We start from the raw sequence: 6,955 nt of genomic DNA, 5'->3' as shown, positions 1-6,955 counted from the left end.
TTGTACCCATTTGTTGATTTGCCAGATTCAAACGGCTGTTTCAAACCCCCTTCCTTTGACTGGGAGGACTGTTGAAAAAACTACTTGCACTCCTGAGTCCCTTACTGCTGCTCCTGGAGCTGTGTAATCCTTCTTGATACTCCTCAGGCTGCTCCTGGTTGTATCAGCGGTGCCCATGTGAAACAACAGCAGGAGCAGATCTTTCCTCCCATCTCAGAGCAGCCTAACAAGCAGTGCTGGGAGAGAACACAGCATACAGTATTATCAGATCTATCTCTCCAGCTTATTGTGTGAGCTCTGTTGCCATGTATTCTGAATGAGGATTGTAATTTGTATTTATGTGATCATAGGTTCTAATCCTTCCCCTTTTATACATACAAAATTCCCAGTCAAACTTTGCAAATGATCTATGTTTGGTTAGCACAGGGTTTCTTCATCGTTTATTTCCACTGTGCTAAAGACACCAGCAGGATTTTGTATGATACTCCCATTTGGACAAAGCTGTGGCAAAGTGAGATGGTGGCAAAAGTTCTCTCCTTTAAGATGAATATTCAGAAATCTTGGCATTTTGACAAATTCTGTTGTAGCATCTGGAAGACTACTCCTCCCAACCAAGCATTCTCTTGTCTTCCTTTACTAATGATCACTGCTGTGCAATTACTCTAGTTTCTGCTCCCATCTAAAACTCCTGGCCAATTTTACAGCTGTAATGATAAATTTAATATTAAATAATTTTTTGTTTGTTTGTTTTGTTTGTTTGTTTGTTTGTTTGTTTGTTTTTGCATAGTAACAGAGTAAGAGACAATGAGATTCAACATTGGGCAGTTAAGATGAAACTTGTTTTTATTGTGTTGTGGATGTTCTGCTTTTAAGTCCTTTGAATACATTTACACCAGCCTTTTCCTGGTGCTTACAGGTTCTTCATGTAGTTGCTGTAAAGAATGTGGTAGCTGGATAGAAATCATCAGACAAGTGAGCTCAGAATCTCAGGAGAGTATGCCCACAGAACTTGGAAGGTAAAAACGAGGTTATGGAAAGTTCTTAGCTTTTGAGGTAAACCTCTTGCAAAGTACTTAACAAATGCACATAGTAGGATATAAGAACAGAAATATGCTTGTGGCTACTTGAGAGCTGTCAGAAACCAGTAAGATGTGTGAAAGGTGAAATTTGAGAGAAAAATGTTTGTGAAGTTCAGCAGTTTTGTGAATTGCAGTTAACTTCACAAAATTCTTAGAGGATGGATAAAAACTCCAGGGCAGTCTCTTGTGTGCTTATTTAATGTAATTAATTAATGCATTTTCAAACCGCTTTTTTTTTTTTTTTTCTTTCCTGTGCAGAGGGATTTTAATTATAGCATAAGGATCATATGTAATTGATGTAAGAGATGTTCACATAAGTGGAAATCTGAGCTGCTATGTTTGAAACTAAAGGAAAGAAGAAGTGCCCTACTGGAAGATGGGAGCTTATGTGGGTCAATTTAATCTGAGTAGTGTGTGCTAAAGGTCTGGCTCATTCAGAAAACTCAGATACTGCCTATAACATGTAAAACAGCCTCATGTTGTCATGGGTGAGACCATAAGGTAGAGGTAATGAGGCTAATTTCCTTGTTTTTATGAGGTCAGATATCCATTAAGAAAATAACTTGAAAACACTACAAATCAAAGCTTTACAGAGTAAATCACTCAAATGCTCAAGCAGAAGTCCCATGTCTGAGACCTTCCTGCAGTATGTACCCACTTGGTCTTCCAGAAAAAAAAAACAAAACACTTCAGACTTTCCTCAGGGATCCAGATGCAAGTGGAGGGAAGAACACCTCTTAGTTAACATATCAATTGAACCAGTAATACGTTTTCTAGGTTAAAATATCATAGTCCTCTGTAAAAGTTACTGGCAAGGGTTCCAAAGCATCACTTTTAGTCTCATTTCATGTAGGTTTCAAGGCATCACCTCTAACTTTGATGTGGTATGATCTGATTCATGTATAAAATCCTTGTATAATTCCTTGGGCTAGTAGGTCTTTGCTTTAGCTAGTTCCTGTCCCTTCCCAAGCACAGACTGCAGCAGCTTCCAGCCTGCTCTAAGTTACTATGAGCCACAAGGATCACTTTAGAGCAGCAATCAGACTAAAAAATGTTTTTTGTCAAATGAAGCTTGTAACGTGTTTCTTTTTAAACTTCTTCTGAGCTTCCATGGTGAAGTTAAGAGAAGGAGGGATGATGTATAGCAACTATAATGGAATAACTAGCTGGCTTTTTTTTTTTTAATTTTAATTTTAAAAGCTAAATTAAAACAATAAATGCAAAGTTCACCTCTACAAAGACAGACTGACTTTGGTATTATATTTCTTCTAGAATCAAGTTTTGGATAAAGGTCTCTGAAACAGTATCATGTTATTTCTTGAAAAGAATACAGCCCATGTGTATGTAGACCTATATCTTGTTCTTTTCATGGCAAAAAGACAGATTAATTCCTACTGGATTTTGTAATTTTTAATATCATAGTCTCATCACCTTTTTCTAAAGTAACCTAAAGTAACATTTCTTTTCCTGATCATGTTCCCAGTCATTACTTCAAGGATCATGCAAGGATTTCCCTTGCTGCTGGGCCCTTGCAAATCTTGCATTGCTTCTCATTCAGTTCTGCACCTCTTCTGAAAAGGCTTCTCACTTTTTTTTTTTTAAATACCATACCTATCAGATGCTAATGGTTATGGTTGCTACTGACTTAGAGTGGTTCTAAAACATGAACAGGTAAGAGATGGAAGGCTTTTTATTTCTTTGCAGATAAGCCAATATCCTAGTCGTAAAGTTGTTTTAATAATAATAATTTCAAACATTACAAAGCTGGCACTTCCCCTCCACCCACTGGTGTAGTCACAGCAGAATGAATGGTTCATTGTTATAAGAATCATTTCACTGCACAAGGCAACCTCTATTTGCAATTAGAGGGTTAGAAATGTTCAGCCAATCATGACAATTAAATAAAATGATTGTCTGAGCATCCCTTAGAGCTTTGTTATAAATCAGCCTTTCTTCACACAGTTGGTGCTACCTGCATTCTATTATATACCCACAGAGTCTTTTAGAGTAACAACAACCCTAGTAGAAATAGTCAAGTGAAATGTGATTTCTGTTTGCATATTCAGAGCAAGGAGCAGCTGGCTGCACCTTGAGTAGAGATTGGGTTTATGCAACGAGGACTTGGAACACGGGAGGGAGCTTAGAACAAAGCCACAAAATAACAGCGGAGGCTTTCAAGAAACTGAGTTATAAGAACTTTGACAAATCTTATTTAGTGACATGGAGTAGTTGATGTTTTAGGAATAGCTGATGTCTGAAGGAGACCAAGATAAAATTTACAACTATTAAGAAAATAATATGGGGAAGGCTGAATTTATCTAAGCATAACAGAGATAAATAAGGAAAGTTTTACAAGGAAGAACTTCCTGACAGTGAAATGTATTACAGATAGCATGAGGTTGGTTTTTAACCAAAACTCTGGAAACAATCTAGTGGGGGAGGTCCCTTTACTGGTAGTTTTCTACCTCAATTTATTTACTTCGATGTTCTCCAGAAGAAGAGTGATGTTTTCCTACCAGGCAGTTAGGAACCCCAGCATTCAGCAAGTGTTTGAAAAAGGCCATATTCCTATGAAAAACATTATTATTTTTTTGAATGTGGACTCTCTACTCTCTACTTTCTAGTGAATGTTATGCTCAGAAAGTGGTGAATTGACCACACTGACTACATTCCTGACTGTACCATGCCAGTCAGTGGCAAACAATCAGTATGAGTGGTTTAGAAAAAAACACTGTGAAATAGGAAAGAGGATAAGATTGTTCTGTTCTCTCTAAGGCTGGAATGGGCAGGAAAACCTCCATCATTGTCTATGTGATTGTATTTCTGAAACATGGAAGCTAAACTAACAGAGGAAGTGCAGAATTAAATACTCAACAGAGACTGTGATTACTGTTGATACTGATGCACAGTCCTTCGAAGTGTGACTTAGGACCAGTTGCAAGGAATTCCTTCTCACTGATTTCAGAGAGCATATCTTAGTTTTGAAATTGCTGCTTACTAGCTATAGTAATAATAATGGCATGTGTTAGTGTTATAATCTCTTCAGAGCTCATTTCTTCACATCTTTTTATAGAAACATTAATTCATTTGGCAAACATTTTTGCGATGTTCTTTCTAAAATACTGAAGAAGAATATTTTTGCAACTGCTGCTTTGTATATTTTGGGTCTCATGCATGATTTATCACTTACTAAATTTGAAATCCAAATTATGGAGTTGGCTATGGCCATTGCCAGAAAGCAAAATCTGCAGTGCTGGAAAGGAGTTAAAGAGGTTATAATCATCTTACTAAGTTTCTACCTTTCTTGGAACAATATTTGTTCCAGCTTTGCAGTCAACAAATGCTAACTCACAATAGCAAAAGTTGTCATTCATCTATAATCAGGACATTATATTTGTTTCAAGTTATTCCAACTTCGCAGTCAGTGGAAATCAACAAGCTATAGTAAAAACGTTGTCATTCATCTATAACTGGGACAGTAATTTTATCGTAAGTTATTCCAACTTTGCAGTGAATGGAAACTAACCAGCAATAGTAAGTGTGTTGTCAGTCATCTAAAATAGAAGGGAGGAGAAAGGAGAAAGATGGTTAGAAGACAGAACACATTTGTAACAGAGTCAGAGCAAAATAATTCCAGTGTTGTGATGCATTTTGCAATTGAGCTTTTTTTTGCTTGCTTGTTTGTTTGTTGAAGATAAATTGCAAAGTATTTAACATCGGCAAAATTTGGTCCCGGCTTCCAACTGAAAGTCTGCACCACCTCCTTTGGCTTCTGCCCAACTAAACTTTGACAAAAGGAAGAAGTACAGTGCAGTAAACAATGCTCTGGTAAAGTCAAATCGCTGCTGGTGTTGGGGCCAAGAAGCAAGATAAGCAGCTGTTTGCAGGGCTCAGGGCTGTTTCAGCTATAATGCAGCAGATAACTAATTCAAGGCAACTGAGCCAAGTATTAAAGCTAGCTCGGATACGACGGGCTGCAGTGTAGGCATCCCTTTAAGAGTAATAGCTCTTTTAAGAAAGAAGTCTTTTTTTTTTTTTTTTTTTTTTTTTTTTTTCCCAAATGCTACAAGTGCATTGTAGGCACTTAACAATTATTAATAATAGCTAATTAATAATGGCTCAGATCCATGGCTGTAGTTAAGGAAAGTAAAGCATAACTCATACAGAGTTGTAAGATGACTCAAAACCATCTTAACCAAATCCTGGGCCAGCTTTGTGCCTGGACTTTACTCCAGCATAAGATACAGCAGCAGAGTACAATTTGTTCTGAGACATTAGCAAGGGAGAGCAAAGAATGTAATGAATAAATTTTATTGGTAATGCATAACAAGAATGCAGACTGGTGGCAAATAAGACCGTTAGGGGATAAGAGCATAAAATTAGATGGAGGAAGATGAGATTGGTCTATCGCAGTGGTCCTAAATCAAAATGTCACCTCAGAAACTACAAAAGTCAGCAGTGGAGTGGAGGTGAGTGAAAGACAAGGGTCAAAACAACACTCACAATTTATCTGAATGTCAGAATGTCAGAAAAGCATTTCTATGCATTGATTTACGTTTGATTGTACTTATACAAAAAGAGACTTCAGCCCTCACCGAATTGCCTACAGCACAATACAAATTCTTTTCATAATAATTCGGGGGGGGGGGTAGCAATCCGGTTTTATTCAAGGAATTTTCGCTTAAGTATTTCAGTCTACTGGGAACAGACTGAAAGAAACATACCATACTCCAGCCTCACATCTACAGAGGTTTATGGTTAGATTTTATGATGCTATTTGACACTACGAGGAACACTTTTAGGAACCTTGGTGGAAAGACACTGTGGAAAGCTTCGGCTGTTATTTTTTTTCCTCTTCAGTCATGCTTGATGGAAGATCTATAAATTGTTTACTTGTATAACAAGGAGCAGGGTCTGCTGGCAGTAAGACTGAGATTCACATTCAGGACTCAGAAGACTATGTTTGATAGTAAAGGATTTACTTCTTTTTCTGGTGATGTTACTTTGCCTTTTTTTTTTTTCTTTTTTACAATGAAACAAAAATAGTGTTCCATTACGAAAAGACGTTGCTGACTACTGCTGTAGTTATCTGCTGACTCATCCCAGTAATTATAATTGTTTGTTTTAGCATTCTTAACGAGTTTTTGAGATAGTTTACCCTTCTTCCCCTAGAAGATGGTTGAGAAATACTGCATAATTTCATAAATAAAGCTAAAGAGTCTTTGGTTAAAACACCCTGAATGGTGTGCTACACAATACTTCAGCAGTCAGCTGACTCATGGCAACCTGAAATCGAAAATTACTTGGGAGTGAGGTAAAGAAAGGACGAAAAGAATTACAGTACATTTTAACTATCTTTATAATAGTCTGATCCTCATCTTGTTCAAATCCATGGAGTTGGTATAGACGTCATCTCTGTGTCTGGTTGAGAACAAAATATATATTTATAAATTAGATTAACATAATCAGTGATGAAAATAATATATTAAATTACATAACTGACTTCTGTTTTGATAATCTCAGATGTTAGCAGGAGTGTACTGCCAGAGCCATTTTCTTTTGGCCCACCATTTATTTTTGGAAATCCTGCCACTATCACCAAAGAGAAGGTATTAGCTTTCTCTCTGAAAGTGCTTTGTTGTTGCAATTCTCTCACCTCTATTATACCGTAAATTGCATTTTCTTTCTGTATTAGCTGTACAGAGAATAATTCCAATAGAAATAAAAAATCTTTTCCTACATATTTAAAAAAACCCTCTAGACACCTTAACTAAAAAAGAACAATAACGTTCAAAAAACAACAAAACAAACAATACTCTCCCCCAAAGTAACCCACTCCCCCCCACTGCACAAACCTCTCTGATGCACATCTTACA

Source organism: Aythya marila (genome assembly GCF_965140915.1).
Source record: "Aythya marila genome assembly, chromosome: 3".
NCBI lineage: Eukaryota > Metazoa > Chordata > Aves > Anseriformes > Anatidae > Aythya > Aythya marila.
Note: the sequence above shows the minus strand (reverse complement) of the source record.